Raw genomic sequence first — 22,384 nt, 5'->3', positions numbered from 1 at the left:
GAGGAGCCTGCTTCTCCCTCTAACCCTCCTCCCTCTCGGGCTCTCTGTCTCTCATTCTCTCTCTCTCAAATAAATAAATAAAATCTTTAAAAAAAAAAAAAAGTTTCTCAGTGTTCTCACCAACTGAATTTTAGATCAACTAAATGATCTGAAAGAAAGAGAAAACAGGGGGAGTAAATCCTGTGAAGAATGCCCTTTATGTGCTTAGTAGGAGCCTGAGGCTAAAGATGAGGAATGGAGGGTCTCAGTGTGTGGTGATGGTGGTGGTGGGGGTGGGTGGTGGTGGGGAGGAGTGGGGATGATGGAGAGGATGTTGGGGACCTTAAGACTTGACATTCCTTTTGCCCTCATTTCTTATTTTCTGTTTTAGGAGATAATCTGCTTTTAGTTTCTGCTAAGATGCAATGAGGTTGTTGAGTTCAATGACTGATTTATGGAATCAAGGTTCAAATGGACTCCCTGATTACTCTCTTTTTTAAGTCTGACATTTTATTACATGGGCAGTAACCTTGGCCTGTGTGCTGTTTTAATTCAGGGTCTTATCTCCCAGAAACCTTCACTCTGGACCAAGTGAAAACATTTGTTTGGAATAAACAGTTTTCACTTCTGTTCCAGTTTTTTATAACTTTTATGACATTTTTAAGGCACTATTCTTTACAGACGAGATTGGGCGCGTTCAGGGTGGTATGGCCATAGACAAGGCACTATTCTTTACAGACATCAAGCAGTTCAATTTGAAAGTGGCTTTAGTGACCCATAGATATGTTTTGCATCATTGCCGAGCTTAGGACATAGGCAGTTTCCTAGCTTAGCAGATAGTCTTGCATCTGGATTAAGTTCTGTCAGAGATTTGAGAACTCTAGACCTATTTTTATAGCTTAAAACATTTGATGACCTTTTAAAGAGCATCTTTTCAAAAAAATGCAATGATTAGTGACTCCAAAGTATAAAACTGAAAGCTTGAAGTATGCTTTCTTTAATCTAGTTTAGAGGTGTGTTGGAGAGCATAATTATTTATCTCTTGGCCTAGTGAGAGTAAAAGAACAGCAGCAGCATCTTTATCAGTGTTCCAGTTGGAATGAGACATGAAGCTCAGATCCAAAGACAAAATGTGATTCCTACTACTTTTTCCGCCCTCAAGTCCAAGTCTGGATCCTGTGACCTGCTGGTGTGGCAAGCTGACTCTATTCCATGTGAAGGAACAAGAGATGGGTGGAATAAAAATTGTTTGCTTTGACTCTGTGTCTTCTGTGGAGTTCGGGGGAGGTGGGAGCATGGAAGACCCAACCAATAGTAGAAGCACAAGTAGTGGGAAGTCAGGGGTCTCCCTCAATGTAAAGACTATTGAAGGCACACAGCTTGAAGGGGAGATAGAACTCATAATCCTACACTTTGGGCCTTTGCATGGTTTGTGGGATAGATTTCCTTACTTTTTGAAAAATATTCTATCAACTTTAGGTTGAATGAGAATTGGGTTAGGATTTGAATTAATCAGTTTAGCTGTTCCCCAGTCTTTCTTTCTTTCTTTTTTTTTTTAAAGTCATCCTTGGCAGTTGCCCTTCAGTTCAGCCGTGAGTCAAAACCACATCTGTTTCTTGCTGACCTCTGTGCAAGGGACAGGCACCTCATATGTCTTACTCCTTTGTGTACAGAATCTATTTGAAGAGTGATATATTTCAAAGAAAAAAATGACCTTTATGTATATCTTGGTTGCCTAATGTGAAAAACAAAGTATTTATAATCATTTGTTTAGGAAACAGTAGTGGTCAAGCTATGAAGCAAAGAAGTGTATTTTCGTTTTCAGCTCTGTTGTAGGCATGGTAACTGGTGCTTCTGGTTACTGTTTTATTCCTATGTTTAACAAAAAAATGCCCAATGGCCAATTCTACATGATGTAGATGACTTCAAGATTAGGCCTTTGGGACATGGGGAGAAGAAGCCAGACCAAGAGGGATAGGAAGCTAGCTAATTCAAGATGGACAATTATGAAACATTCACTTTTTCCTTTGAAGAGAGTAATAGTTCATTCTTCCATCTAGCTATGTATTTGTTCTGCAAGTCTTACACTATACACATAGTTGTAGAAATAATGGATGAGTCAGCTAGCTGCCTAGTGTAAACTCTAGGATTTGAAAAAGTCTCTCCTTCTGCCTACGTGAGCAACCTGAGGCTAATATCTGAATTTTTTTTCCTGTGGTTTTTCTCTTGTAAAAATGCAAGTACCCTTTGGAGAGATAATTTATTAGGATTATCACAAATTTACACCTTGTTTTAAATAAGTTTATTATAATGTCCTGAGAATTTATTTTGATGGGGTGGAGGTAGAAAGAATTTGAGGTCACTGGGTATTTAGAAAGGAGGTGTGATAATGGCTTCGTCTGTAGGGTGGAAAGGACTGAAAACAAGCGTGATCCTTCTCACCATTTTGCAGAGGGCTGTTTTCCCCCTCACAGCTTTAACACACTTAGTATGCCAAGTACTTAGCCATGTCAATGTGAGTTTTGATGCTGATAAACTTAAGAATTAAGTGATAAACCTATTTCCGTAAGATCAGAATGGTAAAACTAGAACAAACCTAGCCTTTTTTTTTTTTAAAGATTTTATTTATTTATTTGACAGAGAGAGACACAGCGAGAGAGGGAACACAAGCAGGAGGAGTGGAAGCGGGAGAAGCAGGCTTCCCGCCGAGCAGGGAGCCCGATGCGGGGCTCGATCCCAGGACCCTGAGACCACGACCTGAGCCGAAGGCAGACGCTTAACCGACTGAGCCACCCAGGTGCCCCAAACCTAGCCTTTTTTTTTTTTTTAGTTTTATAAATTTTCCCTTCAAAATCTTATGATGTCATTAATTTAACTTACTGTTTAAAAACTCATTTTGACTAAATCTTGCTTGAACAGGTTATCAGAATGAATGTCTAGCTTCTTTTTATATGATTAAATATCCTAGGCCCTTCTTTCATATGCCTGGTGGGAAAAAGGTTCTTCAGACTGTTGCATTACTACCTGGATGTAGGTGCCTCAACTCTTTTTGTCTAAATTAAACTGCATCCTCCCCTCTGATCCTGCTACCCCTGGGTTTTCAGTCTTTATAAAGAGCTCTGCAGTCTTTCTCTTCATTCTAGCCATCCATCTGGCTAGACTCTTTCCTTTTCTACCCTCTTTATTCGATTCATAATTTAACAGGTTCTATCGATGCTCTGTATTTTATGTACCTTAATAAATTACAAAAATGATTTTTTAAAAAAATTAAACCGTAAACAGTGTGTAAAGCAAAAAGTGAAAGTTTCTGGCTTGCCCCTTGGTATCCCCGGATACTAAGGAGTGATGCAAAATGAGTCTCAGAACTGTGTGCCTCAGGGCAGGAAGCCTAGGTGTGCCCAGTGTGGGCTGAAGTGAGGCCTGGTCACCTTGCACATGTGGCCTGTGTAGAAACAGCCCATGTCAAAGCCTGTGTGGAAATGGCCAGGTCAGCAATGGCCATAGGAGGAAGTCTTGCTGAGGTGTGCACAAGAGACATCTGGCACAATATCCTTATAGAATTTATCTGTATTCTGCATATATTCAGTCATCCATTGTTTTTAAACAGAAAACTGGACCACATACTTTGTTCTACATCTTACAAAAATAACAAAAATTTGGCTGGAGATTTTCATGTCAGTAACTAGAGAACCACCTCATTCTCTTCTTTCCCCCAGCTTTATTGAGATATTGACATAGAACATTGTGTGAGTTTAAGGTGTACAACCGGTTGATTTGAAACACTTATATACTGTAAAATGATTACCACTGTAGTGTTACAGTTAATATCTTTATCACATCACAGAATTACCATTTCTTTCTTGTGGTAAGAACATTTAAGGTCTACTCAATTAGCAACTTTCCAGTATGTAATACAGTATTATTAGCTTAATATTATCACCATAGTATACAATAAATCTCTAGAGCTTATTCATCTTATAACTGGCAGTTTGTACACTTTGACCCAGTATCTGTCCATTTCTCCCACACTCCAGCCCCTAGGAACCACCACTTACTCTCTGTTTCTGATTTTCTATCTTATTCTTTTTAACAGTTTTTTCTTTTTCTTTCTGGAAGAGTATCCATTGTGTTGATGTATCACAATGATGATTAAATTGTATTTCCCATGGATGAGTAATTGTTTCCAATTCTCTTTTTTGATTCTGCAAACACTGGTAGAATAAACATCCTAAAACAGATCTTTGCCTCTGTGTTATTTATGTAGATTTTCTTCTTAGTATCTATCAATATATTTTAGAGTTGGTTTTTCATGAGGCCTTACATATTTCTTCTTAGAATCTTTTCTGTGTATTATAGTGACTTCTGAGGCTTTTAAGATATGGTATCTAATGCTTTTGGATCTGGTGTTATAATTTCTAATTATTCCTGAAATATAGGAAAGGTAGATTTTTTTGTGGTGCATATTTACCTTATATATGGCTACCTCACTAAATTCTTACTAAGTAGAATACTTGATTGACCTTACTTTTCTAGGTAGAAAATGACAATCCTATGCAAGTGAAATATATTGAAATTATTTGTGTCCAATTTTGAAACTTCTCACTTTTTTTCCCCTAGACAATGGCACATTGTCTAGGTCTTCTGAAACAATTTTGAGTCATACTGATGATAGCATGTATCTTTGTACTGTTTATACCTTGATGATAATGCCTAAATATATGACTACAAACTCTCTCTCCTTTCTAATCATTAATGAAATCACCCATTTCTCTGTGTCCCTGTTTATGCTGGATATTTCAACCTTTCACATACTTGTCAGTCTCATAAATAAAAAACTATTCCAATATTGTTTTAATTTGTATTTCTCTGATCATACATAAGATTGAACATGTTTTCATATGTTTATTGACTTATGTGCTTCTGTGAATTGTCTACTCATATTCTTTTGGCTTGTTTATAAATTAGATTTGTGGAAGTTCCTTATGGACATTTTTTATTTGCTGTGTACACATTGCAAATATTTTCTTCAGGGGTTTAGGGTTTCTGGGCAGACAAAATAATCTAGCTAGCTGAAAGTGGAGGGGAATTAATTCACTTCTTTAGTTTCGGGGAGTACCAGCAAACCATCTTCACTGAAGGCCATACAATCAGGAGTGGTACAGTTAAGAGAAATGCCTAGCTTCCTCTCAGTCCGGTCTTGTAGAAACCCCACCATTACCTCTACCTGTTGCTCGATGTCAACAAAGCCAGGACCCAGTATCAAAATACCAACTATGGATACTGTAGAATATCAAATGCCTTCATACCTGTTGTTCCTAGAAGAGCCCGGTAGCTTCATGAGCTTCAAATCTGCCTTCCAAATCTCCTGTTGGTGTATGTTTGATGAAAACTAGTCAGAAGTCTACATGCTAGAAGAAAGGAATGCTGGGAAATCTGTATTTTTGGATTCAACCTGGCAAAGGTGGGGGTCAACAATATGGAGAACTATCAAAATGGAGGACGTTTAAAGGTCTTTGGGGAGCCACAAATGATAGATTTCCATCACACCCAGCCTGTCATTTTGTGCAAAGCTTTGTTTTTGTTTCTGTTTTTAATCATATAGAAGTTCCAAATGTTTTGATATTTATGGTTTATTTATTCAATACAGATTTATTGAGAGCCAATTATGTGCTAATCAGTGTGCTTTTTAAAATGGAGATAAAATGGTGATCCTGACTTCCTGGAGTTTTGAGTCAAGTAGGGGAGACAAGACATTAAATCATCACAAAAATAAATTTCACATTGAAAACGTGACCATTTAGACAAAGGGAGGGGGTGGTGAGAGCATATTCTAGATAATTGACCCACTCAGATAGGTTGGCTGAGAGTTTGCTAATGAAGTGGTACTTGATCTGAGATTTGAAAGATGATTAGAAGTTGATTCACAAAGGTTCTGGAAGGGTATCTTAGGCAGAGCAGATAATGTTTTCAAAGATGAGGTGCAGAAGGACCCTTGGCAAGTATGAGGATATGAAATAACATGGTTGTGATGAGGTCCAGAGAATGAGGGAAAATGTGGTTGATGCTGGAAAGATAGGCAGAGGCCAGACCATGTAGGGCCTGTGGCCAAGATAAGCTTTCTGGGTTTTGTCTTAGGAGCATTGGGAAGCCACAGCCTCAGGCTTCAGTGTGGAAAATAGTTTGGAAGATTTAAGGTTACTTTGGTTGGACAAGTTAGAGGAGACCCTTGGAATTGTTCAGGGAACAGCTGCCCAGAGCTCATAGATGATCGTGACAAATATTGGCTGAATGAATGAGGTAACTAAATGCCAGAGTTAATTGTGATAGGGCTTTTTAAGTAAAAATAAGGCAAAAAACCAAGCTATCTGGAAAGAATTCTATGGAATTTGATAAGGAAATCCAACATAGAGCATAAAGAAGCAATTTGTTAGAGATTAGCAAGGCTTAGGATCAAAAATATTTCTATTAGGTGAAAATACCCGGTGATAACACAGAGCATCTATGCAACATATAGTTATTATGTTTAGTTCAGGCTATTCATTTTGATAATTTAACATGTTCATTGACTGGCTAATGAGATTTACCAGTAATAACATGTAAGCAGTTTAGTAGAAATCTATTAATTTAGATCATCAGGTTATGTAGAAGCTTCCTTAAGGAAATGCTCAGTGCCTACCAAATATATAGTTAACTGTGCTGGTTAATAAGGTCATTTGTATAAAGGCAATAATCTGTCAGGCCTTGACTTTACTTGTTAATGAACTCTTGCTGAATATATTAAGAGCTTTGGAGTTTCTTAGAAACAGCAGTTCTTTAATTGAGAGTCATAACCTGCTTGAGGTTTCAGAGGGGGCTTAAGCATGTACAGAGGCTGACTTGAAAGAACTAGAATGTGCTCTTACAATGTTTTCAATTCTGATGTGGCAGGACCTATAGCTACTCACCAAGATGATCTAGTGATGAGGATAAATGGGCAGGGGAGCCCTTGGAAAATCGTGTTCGATGGATAAAAAGTAGAGTGAGGAAGTCAGCACCTAGCACAGTGGATGTGATAGGGCCTTCAACTTTTGCCTCCATCTGGGGTTAGCTGTAGTCTGAGTGTTGCATTCAGAAGGTTGGAGAGGATTGAGGGTTCTTTTAAGTATCATACACTCTAAAGGTCCAAAGGCCCTTCATCAGTCCAGGTGCCCATAGGTTCCTGGCTTTCCAGTACTCTCTTTGTACTTCTTTATGGACAAACTGGATGTCATTTACTAAACTCATGTGATGCGCTGGACTTCCCAAGAGCATCATGTGTCCCTAGATCCCCCAAGACCACCACTGTCTCCAGGAATCCAGGGATTGCATTTTGAAATGGTAGTTTATGTTGACTTACAAGAAAAAGGGGCTGTTGGCAATTGATCCATGTGCTTCTTTAGGCAGTCCAACATCATGGAATTACAGATTTTTTCCTATAGTAAGGATACATAGAGAGTATCTTATTTGGTGGTCTTAATTCACTGGTAGGGAAATTGAGGCCTACTGGAGGCCAAGTAACTTCTTTAAGTATAAAGCAGGTAGAAGGTAGACTATGAAAGGAATCAGTTTGTAACCTCTGCTTCCCTACTGAATATTAAGAAAAGAAGGAGATGGTCTCTGCAGGGCTGTGACTGTGAGGATTTTTTGGGCCTCACTAGATTGCTTTCCCTTGTGCCGAGTTTGTTAATCCTTCCATAGCAGGCAGCAGAATGGTCCCTGAGGGCCAAAAAATGGCTTTCTACATGAGGGAAGTAGTCCTCTGTTACTGAAAAAGCTCACTTGTATGAAAGTGGCTTTAAAGGAAAAAAAAAAAAAGACTTTTTAAAAAAGGAATTTTTGCTTTTGCAAAAGATGTGAAAAACCAAGCCTAAAGGGAACACATTTAAGTCTTAGGAGTCAGAAGGGACTTTAGTGATGTAATCTGTAACTTTTTTGGTATATCCCTATGGCTCAAAATGTTTTTGATGTCAGTATAAATAAATGACCTTGAATCAAAAGCTACCATAAAAGCTACCAGCACATAAATGCACATTTACAAACAGCACAGAAAATGCTCCACACAGATCCTGAATTCTCTTCTTTATCAGCCATACAAACCGAGGCAAACTTCTAGTCTTATGTCCCCAAGCAAACAAACAAACAAACAAACAAACACAAACCAAGTGTAGTCACCTAAATTATATTTGTATTTTTTCCTTGAAATGCCACCCAGGGAGCCTTATGCTGGAGTCTAGAGACAACTGGTAAGACGCAGCAACTATTGTAGTTGGAAAAATTCCATAAACTCTTATTCATTCTTCCTTTTCTTCTTATCTTTCTTCTCCCCTCCCCTTCCATCTGCTCCTTGTCTTTAATCTTTTTGCCTTCAAACTTTGTCCAAAGTAACATCATCCTCAACTTCAAGTTCCCGTTTTGTCCTTGTTTATTTTTTCTTCTTATCTCAAGTAGTGACTTCTTAATCCCTTTTGGTTGGGGGATCCTCCTTGATAGAAGCAAGGTGCTGAGTGAGCCATCAAAGCAGAGGCTTCCTTGGCTGTCAGCAACTCATGAATGAATTCCTTCAAGGTGGTGATAAAGAGGAGATGTGGCAGGGGTTCAGGAACATTTGATTTCTCTACATTGATCATTGTCATATCAGTGAAAGAACAATATACCTTTATTATTCAGGATTCCCTTAATCCATTGGGCTCTCAGATCTAGATTCTTCCCGAGATCTTCCCTCCAGATTTAGCTAGTTAGAACTCATGTTTTGCTGCTTATTTCTGTTAACTTCATTTGCATAATATTATCATTAATGGCACAGCTTAATCTGTAAGCAGAACAGTGGAGACTGGTACCTGTTCTAAGCTTTATTAGTGTCCGTAAATATCTGATTCTTCTGTCCTTTCAGATACCTTGCATGGTGCCCCTCTCAGCTTACCTTAGGTTGGGCAGGGCCATGTGATTAATCATGGCAAATGGGTGATGTGTGGAGATGATTCCAGTCACTTTTGGGCCAAGGCATTGATTTATCAAAGCAGGAGTCTCTCTTTCTCTGCCATGCTGATCATGGAGACACAGGATGAAAGCAGCCTGATGGCTGACCTGCCATAGGGAAGACAGAACCTTGGAAGTTCACCTGGACCCAAGGCACACTTTATGTGAGAAATCAGCCTTTATCACAATTACATCACTGAGACTGTGGGACTTAATCCTGCAGGATAACTTGACCTATACTTGCCACTACACTGGAACTTCTGCCCCAATTATTTAAACTTGACATGGTGTTCTTGTCTCACCTAATGCTCAAGGTTCCAGGAATATAAACCCCCTGCATAGATAACCTGTTTGTCTATCTTGTTTGTGTTCCCAGTGCCCTGTTGAGTGGCACCTATTTTCTAGAAATAATCGACAACATATTTCTGCTAAATAAACATAAAGCAATAAAGTTAGTCATAACTTTTAGTCCATAAAATCTGTTACTACATGTTAAAAACTTATTTCACAGACTCATCAATTTTTTCCTTCTATGCAATAGATTTCTCTTTTAATCAAAATTACCTACCCACCCCTAAAATTGTAAATTCCTCCAGAATACATGAGAAACTATTTTGTCAACTATATTTCTAAACTATAGTGATGGATTAGTTATATTATTTATGTTTCTTTGTAATAATAACTGGCAGGTTTGAGCAGCAAATTATAGGCAAGAGTTATATTCAGTAGGCCGAGAAGTCGCAGTATCTGCCATCTGCAGGCTGGAGCTAGTTGTGTAATTCAGTCCAAGGGCCTGAGAACCAGGGAAGGTGATGGTGTAAATCCCAGTTGAGGGCTGGAGAAGAGGTGATCTGTCCCAGCTCAGTCAGCAAGACAGAGGAAAAAAAAAAAAGTGAATTTCTTCTCTCTTTGCCTTTTGTTCTGTTCAGGCCCTTAAAGGATTATGCCCACCCTCAGAAGATTTTACTGAGTCCACCAACTCAAATGATCATCTCATCTGGAAACACCCTTACAGACACACCCAGAAAGAATGTTTAATCTGCTTACTCTGTGGCTGGTCAGGTTGACATATAAGATGAACCATATCATACCATATTATTTTTAGAATAAACCCAGCAGGTACGTTGAGATAGTTGTTCTTTTTGTTGTTACTGCTGCTCTTGTCACTGTTACTATGTATTTTCCATAATAGAACTGGAAACAGGTACAGACAGAAAAGGAAAACAAGTTTCAGAAAAATTCCATTATTTGGCCAATGTCCCATACCCGGTGAGTTGCGAAGCAGCTGGGTCTTTGAACTCTAAATTCTTTTTCTTTTCTTTCCTGTTGGCAAACCTGAATGCCACTAAAAACAGTGCAACTAGTCTCTTTACCGCAGCTCACTGCTCGTTATAAATCTGTAACATTTTGCAGGTTTTGAGGAGGTAAAGCAAGATGATTCTGTTTTTCTTCTTGCTGCCCCATATGTACTTTAGTTGAGGCACAGTCCACAGTACAATCTTATACAGGGTATCTCTAGGTTTCTTTTCTTTTTCCCCCCTCTTAGTTTTTATTCATCCTAATGGCCAAAATCCAGTGTTAACCTTTCTCTCTTCGTGTCCTTTGTTGAGAAGTGTTTTCACTGCGGGACATCTTCTCTCACTTCTTTACAGGAGCTTTTTTTTCTCAGTAGTGAGCACACTGTGCTAAGGGGTATGTCAAGTTTATTTTATCTTCTTTGGGTGTTTGAAGTTCTAGGTAAAGGACCAACTACCTAGAGGCATCACCCTCCCTGGTAGGGTTCTGTGCTGCTCTTAGATGAATGAGACCCATTTAAAGGCACCTTTACTGGGTTCCTCATGAAAGGACTCTTACAATATTAAAAGTTTAAAAATGTTAAAACTTTCTTTTTAAAGTCATTTATGTTTTATTTTTGTCAGAGCAATGTATGTCTATGTTAAAGTGTTTTTTAAATGACAATAATTTATGCTAAATAAGTTTATTGTCCTCACTCCATCCTGTCCCCAGTCCTGCTCACCAGAGGCAGCCAACTTACTTTAACTGTTTTGAGTTCTTCTAGTCATTACCTCCATAATTCCAAATAATATACTTCTTTTTTTAAATGTATTTTGATTTATGATCATTAGAGAATAGCCACTGACCTTACCTACATTCCTAAAAATGAGAATTTATCTCCCTTGCACAACTCCTCCCTCTATGCTTCTTCTCTCTTCTGTTTTTTTTTAAATTTTATTTATTTATTTGACAGAGAGAGGCAGAGAGCACAAGCAGGGGGAGCGGCAGGCAGAGGGAGAGGGAGAAGCAGGCTCCCTGAGCAGGGAGCCTGATGTGGGGCTCGATCCCAAGGCCCTGGGATCATGACCTGAGCCAAAGGCAGATGCTTAACCAACTGAGCCACCCAGGCGCCCCTGCCTCTTCTCTCTTCTGTTGTTTTTTCTAAATTGTAATGTTTTTAATTTTTTAGGTTAATGGAAATGTTCTGTGTCTAGATATTTAGTCATCAAATTTGATTAAATGATACACTTAAATTTTGAGTATTTCATGATATATAAATTGTATCTCAAAAATAGTTTTGAAATGCAATTACTTTAAAAAATTTTTTATGGGAATATAATTAACATACATGTTATATTAGTTTTCGGTGTACAATATAATTCAGATTCAACAATCTGTATATTACTCAGTGCTCATCATGATAAGTGTACTCTTAATTCCTCTTTATCTATTTTACTCATTCCGGCTCCCCCTTGCCCTCTGGCAACCACCAGTTTGTTCCCTGTATTTAAGAGTCTATTCTTTCATTTGTCTCTTTTTTTCTTTGTTCTTTTGTTTTGTTTCTTGAATTCCACATGTGGGTGAAATCATCTGGTATTTCTCTTTCTCTGTCTGGCTTATGTCACTTAGCATAATACCCTCTGGATCCATTCATGTTTGTTGCAAATGCCAAGATCTCATTCTTTTTTAAAGCTGAGTAATATTCCATTTTTTATCTACATCTTCCACATTCTCTTTATCCATTAATCTCTAGTATTTAAAAATTAATATAATATTTAAAAATATATAATATAATATCTTTAAAAATCTACTGGTTCTTCTTCTAACTTCCAGTCATATCCATATTTTGCATATTTATGTATTTGTGTATGTATCTATTTTGCATCCATTTTTAGTAGTCTCCTTTGAATCCTTGCCCCATAAGATGGATGTTTTAGAGCTGCTAACTTTTCTTACTTATTGCCCTATCACTCAGCTTCTGAAGGCTATACCTCTGCTTTTGTATTTTTCAAATTGAAAACATTTATGATTTATTTTGTAACCACAATTAATCTTGTTAATTTCTATAGGTTAATTCTTATTCTTATCCTGGTCGAACACCTTTAGATCATTATGGCTTTGTTAATGTAAGTTTCCATTTGCTTCTCTGTGGGTCTGAGGCCCACATCAAGGCCAAATGGAGTGTCTTTCCTTACACTTCAGCAATTTCTCAAGATCATGCACATTTAGTTTGCTACACTTTGGAGTCATGACTCTTCTATATAGTTTTTATTTTCTTAGGATTTTTTTTTTCTGATTTCTTTTCTTCAAGGCTTTCTTTTCATTTTTGACTTTTTGCAGTTTGAATATGTGTAGGTGTAAATTTTTTTGGTCTTTATCCTGCTTAGTATTTTCTGAGCTGTATTTGTGGTTTGGTGCCTGTCATTAATTTTGGAAAAAATTTTTTAAAAACTTTTATTTATTTATATGACACACAGAGAGAGAACAAGCTGGGGGTGGGGGGCAGAGGGAGAAGCAGACTCCCCACTGAGCAGGGAGCCCAGTGGGGAGTCTGCTCAATCTTAAGGACCCTGGGATCATGACCTGAACTGAAGGCAGACGCTTAACTGACTGAGCCACCCAGGTGCCCCAATTTTGGAAAATTCTTAGCCATTAGTGCTTCTAATGTTTTTTCTATTCCTTTTCTTCTTTTCCTTCTGGAATTCTTATTATGCTGATATTATACCTTTTGTAATTATACCACAGTTCCTGGATATTCTGTTCCATCTTTTTATTCTTGTTTCTCTTTGCATTTAAGTTTGGAAGTTTCTACTGACATATCTTCAGGTTCCCTGATATTTTTCCTTAGCTGTGCCCAGTCTATTAATGAACTGAATAAGACATTCTTTCTTCTTTCCTCCTGTTGTATATTTTTTTAATTTCTAACATTTCCTTTTGATTTTTTTCTTAGTTTCCATCTGTCTATTTACACTACCCATCTGTTCTTGCCTGTTGTCCACTTTTTCACTAGATCCCTTAGCATATTACTTGTAATTATTTTAAATTCACAGTCTGATAATTCCAAATTCTCTGCCACATCTGATTCTGATTCTGATGCTGTCTCTTCAAGATGTTTTGTTTTCTGTTTATTTCCTTTTAGTATCCTTTGCAATTTTTTGTTGAAAGCCAGTCATGATGTATTAGATAAAAGAACAGAGGAATAGAGACCTTTAGTGGGATGCTTTATATTTATCTGGCTAGAAGTTAGTATTTGTTTACTATTCATAGCTTGTGGGTGGTGTCAGAGTAAAAATTTCCCCTGGTATCCTTGTTTTTGTTTTTGCTGTTGTCTTTGTTTTTTCCTGGACATTCTTTAGTGTGATGATTGGTTTTATGTGTCTACTTGACTGGGACACAGAGTGCCCAAATATTTGGTTAAACATTATTTCTGGGTGTGTCTGTGAGGGTGTTTCCACATGAGATTAACATTTGAAATCTGTAGACTCAGTAAAGAAGATTGCCCTCCCCAAAGTGGATGGGCCTCATCCAGTACACTGAAGGTCTGGATAGAATAATAGGTTGAGTAAGAAAGAATTCTTTCTCTCTGCCTGAGTGTCTTGAGTTGGGACATCCATCTTCTACCTTTACATTAAGACTAAGACTGGACTTTTATACCATCAGTTTACTTGAATCTGCTTTCTTCTAGAAATCTGTTGGGCTAATGATCATGCCTCTTTTTATTGCATTGTTACAGTGCTATTCATTTCGTATATTTATGATACTGTTTTTTTTTAAGTTTTTTTTTTTTAACTTATTTATTTGACAGAGAGAGACACAGCGAGAGAGGGAACACAAGCAGGGGGATTGGGAGAGGGAGAAGCAGGCTTCCCACCGAGCAGGGAGCCCGATGAGGGGCTCAATCCCAGGACCCTGGGATCATGACCCGAGCCGAAGGCAGACCCTTAACCGACTGAGCCACCCAGGCCCCCCTTATGATACTATTTCAGCAGAGTCTTTGATGGAATGCAGATGCTTACTTTTTCTCCTTGAATCCAGAATTTTGGTTATTCATAATTTGTCTTATTTATCTAAATGAGATTTTAAAAATTCATATAAAAATTAATGCAACACACAATCATATAGAACAAAAAGTTCATAATTGCCTATATCTCTTACCTACTTTACCTTTACTTCCTTCCCATCAGCTGACCTTTGCCGTATATAACCCTCTTTTCCCACCCACTGACCTCCTCATATTTAACCACTGTAAATAGTTTGATAGATAGCTTTGTGGCCTTTTTTTCAATGCATTTTGAACCAAATTTAATTATAAAGATTTGTTTCATTTTATGATAAATGAGATTATACTCCATATATTATTTACGTAGCTTGCTTTTTGGTAAGACTATTAAATAATATGTTTTAAATCTTGAGGCATAATTAAATACATTTCTTCCCCTAAATTAGCTGATACAAATTTAGATTTTATTCTTTTCCTCAATATAGCTATATTAGATGTCATGTCTGATAACATTTCATAATTATCTGATAATCATTTTGTAATTTAGAACCTACTTACTTTAAATTATGCCACTTAAGCATTTTTCTCTTTTATAATGAATTCCACAAAAATAGAAATTCTAGGCTATTTAACATCAAAGCATTTCAACTTTTATTATTCTTGTTTTATAAAAGAAGAAACTGAAGCTCAGGAATATTGTGATTTTCCAAGGTCACATGGTCCTCCTCCCTCTTCCCCGACTCCCTCATCAAAATTAGTCCTTCCCTCCTATTTTCTTTCTTAGTAAATGCCATTCTGTACATTATCAAGGCCAGAAACCTAGCGTTACCCTAAAACCTCCTGTATCCCTATAGTCTATATCCAGTTCATTCCAGGAAGGAGGACAGCTCAAGAGTTGATTGGGACATAACTTTCATGTGTCTTTAAGGTGAAGTTGTCAGGAAGACAAGTGGGGAGATGAGTCTGGAGTCTAAGGAAAGGGTCCAGCTGGACCTGCTTATTTTCAAGCCTTCCGCACACAGGTGAGAAATGAGCCTTGAATGTGAATTGGACTTTTTTTTTTTAAAGATTTTATTTATTTGAGAGAGAGAGCAGGAGAGAGAGTGAGCAGAGGGGAGGGGCGGAGGGAGAGGGAGAAGCCGACTCCCCCTGAGCAGGGAGCCCAATGCGGGGCTCCATCCCAGGACCCTGAGATCATGACCTGAGCTGAAGGCAGACGCTTAACTGACTGAGCCACCCAGGTGCCCTATGAATTACTTTTAACAAGTTCCTGTGTCCACAAAAGGATCACTGCCTCAGAGAGACTTTACCTTCTTTTCTGATGACGGCAGGTCTTCCTGTGATGAGCCAACATGGCACCATATACCTTCCTTCCCTTCATGGCACTTCATCATGGTAATAATTTCACTTCTATTTGTGTTTATTAGTTTAGGTTTATCTCCTGGGCTAGACCATACATTCCATGAGAGGTACCTATATCATGTTTACCGTTGTTCCTTTGAGTCCTCACTTTTTAGGGAAATCCCCAGCATAGTACTTAATAAATAGGTCTGGAGTAAATGAAGAACAAAGAAAGGCAGTGAAGTTGGGTTTTGGAAAAAAAGGAAGGTGGTGGGATATAAGCAAGCAAAGGGCAAATGATTTTTATCTTCCTCCTTATTTAGCTCAGGTTCCTCCTGGTGAGAATGTGAACCTTCTCCGTCTACTGAATTGGAACTGTAGGTATTAGAGAGAGTGAGATTAAGAGTATCCAGTAGTGTTGCATCTTTGAACATTTCTATTCCCTGTTCTGTGTATCTCTTTATGGGTTAGGTTTTGGTGTGATAGTATACTTATGGGAAATCATTAATTGTGAGAGTCAAAATATAAGAGCTTTGCTTGACAAAAAATATTCTCATCGGTTGGGAACATTTTCCCAGTGTGGGAAAATTCCTAGGATGGCCATTTCTATATCCACTTGAATAATTTTTGATGGTATCAACTAGATCTTTTGTAAAGTACTTGCCAAAAAGTGAATCTCTGTTCATTTAAAAATCATCCGTTTCTGTGCAGGGAAAATTGCCTGTCATGGTTTGAAAGGATTATTTATGGTTTCTAAACATTCATCTTTTCCAACTCAGCTCATATATTGCCTTTACAAAATGGAAATTTAATTCCATTAGAATGTTCTGTTGTCCAATATATACACCTTGTTATAACATGATTACATTCAGTTGCTCCACTTGCTATATTAGAAAATGACAAAGTACATCAAGTAGTTTTTAACTTTTTAATATGTACTGGTGACTGTGACTAATGCTATTGATGATCACCTCAAAAGATAATCACTAGGAACAGAATGTTTTGCATTGACCCAAGAAAAAATAGTTCATGGTAATATAGAAAAGAGTAATAATGGAAATTGATTATGTAATATACTCTCCAAGGATAAAGCCTTGCAAATGGAAAAAAGAAGGGTAGAGTTTAAATGACATCTCTTTGTATTTGAATCTTAGAAGTAGTTTCTTTGGTTTATATTGAATTTCATTAAGTTTGATGTTAAACATATATGACATGAATAGAACATTGTATGAATATGATTTTTTTTTTTTTTGGTAACTAAAATTCTGGAATTCCTTAATTCTTGATGCATGTCTCTGTATTAATGTGGTGCTGGTTGGGGGTGAGGGACAGACTGAAATGTAGCAAAATGGTCTCAAAGATGCCTTGTACCTGAGAAATTATGATACAGAGATGCAACCATTCTGAAGGGTACCTGTCAGATTTCAGAAATTGGCTCTCTTGTGCTGTTTGGCCAAATGCTTGCTTCATAGGAGGAGACGCCATCTGCTTGAGGCATTACTCATACTGAGGGGTACATGAACAGTAATTAAGAGGAGAGGCATCATAGATTGTTAACAACAGAAAAAGACTTTGGAAGAATTTGACACTGTGCGTGAACATATAATTAGGAAGGACACTCAGATGCAGAAGTTTGAAGGGAAATGTGTACATTAGGTATTCAGATCTGAATTTATTTTTGAAGACCAATTTGTATTTTTTTTAGGCAAGAGCAGTCTGTAGGATTTTAAACATCTAAGTCTTCCTTTCTCTTTGTCTTCTTCCACAACTGAGAGTAATGATTTTAGTAACATTGCTGTGTTTTTTGACCATGACCTTTGAGTTAGAATCTGTGTGGTTCCCTATAGCTACTTTGCAGGAGCAAGTGCCTTGGGGGGTGGGGGTGGGGTGGAGATTTGTACCATCAGCCTATACACTAACAAGGGCTTGTACAGGTCATGGACTTTAGTAGGAATGAGGGCACTGATAGAAACTGTTCTGATCTTGTCTTTCCATTGTATTTTGAGAGCTACATCATAGAACTAATGTATCTTCCCTTCAGTTTCTGCTGGTAGCTTCAAGCAAAAGAATCTTTTCCATTAGGGAAGAAGTTTTATTTTCAGGTAGAACGTACAACAATGGCAAAGTCTTGGGATTACTGTAAAATTTGTTGAACAATGGCATGTTTTATTAAGACGTCATGATAACTCACGTGAACTTAAAGGAGATTTTGGCAGTTATTCCTCAGTTTTAATGACAGTGGAGGGGCGCCTGGGTGGCTCAGTTGGTTAAGTGACTGCCTTCGGCTCAGGTCATGATCCTGGAGTCCCTGGATCGAGTCCCGCATCGGGCTCCCTGCTCGGCAGGGAGTCTGCTTCTCCCTCTGACCCTCCTCCCTCTCATGCTCTCTGTCTCTCATTCTCTCTGTCTCAAATAAATAAATAAAATCTTTAAAAAAAAAAAATGACAGTGGAGGTACGTCGTGATCAAAAAATTTTAAAAACACTATTGTGTCTGTGCCAGAAGAACTTACCAAGGTCTGTGTAAATACTTAGGAGATTTATTTTTGCAATAAAATGGCAGTTTTTGTAATGTTTGATTATTACTTGTCTTTTCTACTAAAACGTAAAAGCAGTTGGTATTAATGATGGTATAGTTTTGTTTTTGAAGAGAGTATATGTATTATGGGAAAACAGTTTATAATTTTAGCTTTTGGACTAATTCAAGGAAATGAATCACACATTTATTTTGAGTCATATTTTTTCCCAAGAACTAGTCTGCAAACTCCATGAGGGCAGGAGCCATGACTGTTTTATTCACCTGTTGCTCTCCATAGCCTGGGGAAAATAGTGTCCTCAATAAATACCTTTCTGTATAGTAGAATGGGTAAGAAATAAAGGGGGACTGAAGACCAGTATTATTTAGTAGATGGCATATGTAATGAAGATAATTATTGAGTACTTGCTGAATGCTCAGCATCATGTAATGTGCTATGCAGGTATAAAGTATAGGTTTCTGCTGATCATTTTAGACAGAGGAGAGGAAAAATCAGGCACAGTAACAGAATATACCTTATCTGCTATGGTTAAACTCAAGAAAAAGTCATTCCCATGGATGTCAAGAACAGACTAACGAAGAGACTCTCAAGGTGGTTTTTGTATAAGTACTTTGCTTTGTGAAATAGGTGTATTTATGAAGGGTTATGTTAGTTAATAATAAATTCCCACAATTAAGGGGAAATTACTACATAAAACAATTCATATTGAAGAATTACTCATAAACCTGATGACAGTGATTTATTCTGTATGTAACTGAATCAGTTTTCTTTCAGAAAAGCATAAAATGTAGCATAGTAATGGAAAAGACACACAGTGTTACTTAGGATAGAACTAAAGATTTCTTTTATGTTGTTGTGTAGTGCCTTCCATCTTGGAATTTTTTTGGAGGGCTGTCAGTATCACACCTACACTTATAAGTAGAATGCAGATTTTATAACAGAGGCAAAGCAGACAAAAATCAGCCTAATTTCCTCAGTCTTCTCTAAGGTGGTGTCTTACTTTGTTTTTTTCCAAAAGCATCTTGACCTGATGAAGTCAGGTTGGGTCCACCCATCTATCTACAATATATATATATATATATATATATATATTTTCTGTATTTTATATATCTATATGTATATACAGAGTCTGTATCTCTATATATGTCTGTCTCTATTTCTGTGTGTCACTCTATTTATCCACATCTCTATATAAAAATCCCTAGAGAGATTCCTGAACCCAGAACTTTACCGAGAGTTTTTTGAGAATGACAGAACCAATAATTAGAACTAAGTTAAACTCATTACTGATGGAAGTATAAAAATATGTAAAGACCTTTAATATAAGATTGGAGTTTCTCCTGTCTCTGGTTCTGGTGGGAACTGTTCATCCATGCAGATAAGAAAATAGTTTTGACCGCTTCCCGATAGCCCTCCCGGGTGCTTGGCATGTGCCAGATGCTTAACAAGCACTCATGGAAACCATCAAATATCCACCTTTGAAATGCCCAGGATCCTTTTGTGTATCATACTCGGGCTTACCCATAGGATGTGTCCTGTGAGGCTGACATCTTGCTTTAGGGCCCTTATTCCTAAATGAGTGAGTGTTTATAGAGTTGTAAAAAAGAGTACTTGCTACATTATAAACATTTAATAGGCACTATTAAATGAAACAATAAGTAAAAGTAGTACCTACTTTAGAAAAGATAGAGTACTTATGAAATAGTAGGGTTTAGGGAGCAGATAGAAAATTCATTGATGTTTCAGTTGAAGGGCATTAGGAAGCAACATGTTAGTAGGTGTGAGTCTAGAGTGTAGAATATAAGCTAAAGAGGTGACTATCAAGGACCGTGAAGAGATTAGGATTTTACCCTACCTTCAAGCTGACAATTTAGTCACAATTTCGTGGATGCTGATGAATGACCTTCTGGAGTCAATTTTCCTGTTTACAGGATTTGTGGTTAGCTCGATTAGTTCTTTTGACTCTATTCCAACAAAACTGCAGATTGAAAAGCCGTTGAAAGATTTGGTTTAGCCACATTAAGTCTGGAGCATAGCATGAGCTCCTGGCAACATTTGGTAGCAATTTTTTTTTTACAGCCCTCTCTCACATTTGGATGGATGTTAGGGCTAGGGATCCAGCACCCTATTTTTTTGTGGAGGATTTTTAAAAATTCCTCTTAATAGGGATTTTAGCATTTATTGCTGGCTTCAAGATTTGAGGCATAGAAAATCTGCTTTGACTCCTGTTTATCATTTTGGCTTTGACTCCATTTCAAGTTGATAGAGAAATCTAAAATATATTTAAATTTCTGTCCTTTCTCTTTATATTTTGTCCATCATCTCTCTCTCTCTTTGGAATAGAAAGGGTTAATAAAGTGTGAAGTCACTGCATCATCTTGACCGATTTATACTTTAAGGGGATTTTAGAGCTGTGATTTTAGGCCAGTATCATCTTCTCTTATCTCATTTTATAATGCACATGAGCATTCCTTTCTAATTTGATGTGATGGTCTTTGTGCATTTTAACTGTCGTATCAGCTGAGCAGTTCTAGTGGTAGGAAAGTGTGCTAAAGGGTAGTCATTTTGGTGTTACCATCCAGCTGTGGTGGATTAGCAAGCATGTGCTTTAAAAAAGATTATCTCAAGGAAAAAAAATGTTATTACTGCCTTTCCTCCCACAATTGGAAAGTTGAGCTGTTTTTTATTTTTCACGTCTCCAAAATGGAGCTTCAGCTATATATATTAGATTAAATATTAGGTTACAGTGTTAGAACAATTCTTCTTGGGAAATTATCTAGAAAGCAGATGGCTGTTAGTGCTACCCTGTGGCCAGAGAAGGGATGGAGTCATCTTTTGAAGTTTCTCCCTGTCTTGATATGTTAGGTGTGAGATGAAGACAGCATGCTGATTCTCTTTACCACTTAGAGTAGATGCTGCTTTCTTCACTTAGTTATTCCTTTGCAAGAGAGTCTTTACCAATTAAAGTTCAGCATCTAGTATAGGTCACAGCTCAGTAGGGAATGATAAGTTCAGTTTGAGGCTGTTTTGTCACCATTTTTAAAAAGTTAGATCATTTATGCGTCAAGCATTAGTACAGCTGTTTATTCCAGAATTGACTCTATTATTTTATCCAATTTTCAGAGTTTCATGTTTGTTGAATTTCATTTTTCTAAAAGAAACATTTAGTACAGCTTTAACTAGTATGTTGGTGACCTGTCCTTGGTTTTATGAATATAGGGACATGTTTGACTACACATGGTATATTCACATCTTCTATTTTTAAAGTAGACATCAGTCATTTACCACAGATTCTTTATCGCCTCAAAGAGACATTCTTAGCAAAAATGTTGTCAAGGAAACACCCTGAAACTGTTACATAAAAGAATGTCTCTTTGAGGAGAATCTTTCAAAATGATATTTCTGTGTTTTCCCAGATTGCATGAAATTATAATTTACAAGCAATTTAATTTAAGCAAATAAATTATAAGCAGTCTATGTAATGGTATAGTTCAGGAAATATCTGCCAAATGCAGACATTTTTGAGTTTGAAGTTTAAATAATTAGATATCCCTAACATAGTGCAAAGACCTAATCAGGAGGATGTTTAAAAAATGATATGATGGGGGCGCCTGGGTGGCTCAGTTGGTTAAGCGACTGCCTTCGGCTCAGGTCGTGATCCTGGAGTCCCGGGATCGAGTCCCGCATCGGGCTCCCCGCTCAGCGGGGAGTCTGCTTCTCCCTCTGACCCTCCTCCCTCTCATGCTCTCTGTCTCTCATTCTCTCTCTCTCAAATAAATAAATAAAATCTTTAAAAAAAATATGATGTCTGATTCTCTTGTTAAACATACTAAATTTCAGTGAAATCTTCAATGTGCAAATGACTTAAGTTCTTAGAAGAATTAAAGGATGGTAATAGTCTGTATTTCCATGTTGACAGAGCATCTGAGGGAGAGAAAAAAGACCATGAATATCTTTGAAGGTACACATTTCAAAGACCTTAGGAACTTAATAGGAGGTACCATTAAATAGCGAGTATATATTATTAATGTGTTCAGGCAACCGTTTTAGCAAACAGCAGTGGCAGACTAGAATGGTCACAGACTTCTGTCTTTAGCACTTGCTTGCTATCTTTTTAAAATTTATCTTTTAGAATTTAAGGCTATAACCTTGAATGAAGAATGGAGAGGAAGATATCCCAGAATATAGATCACATATGTTTTGCTAAAAAGTATGTATTGGTATGCATTATGTAATAGAATATTTGAATTTGAGGGGAC

The sequence above is a fragment of the Leptonychotes weddellii genome, chromosome 7 (assembly GCF_054177405.1).
Source record: "Leptonychotes weddellii isolate Sample4059 chromosome 7, ASM5417740v2, whole genome shotgun sequence".
Classification (NCBI taxonomy): domain Eukaryota; kingdom Metazoa; phylum Chordata; class Mammalia; order Carnivora; family Phocidae; genus Leptonychotes; species Leptonychotes weddellii.
This window is presented reverse-complemented; position numbering follows the sequence as displayed.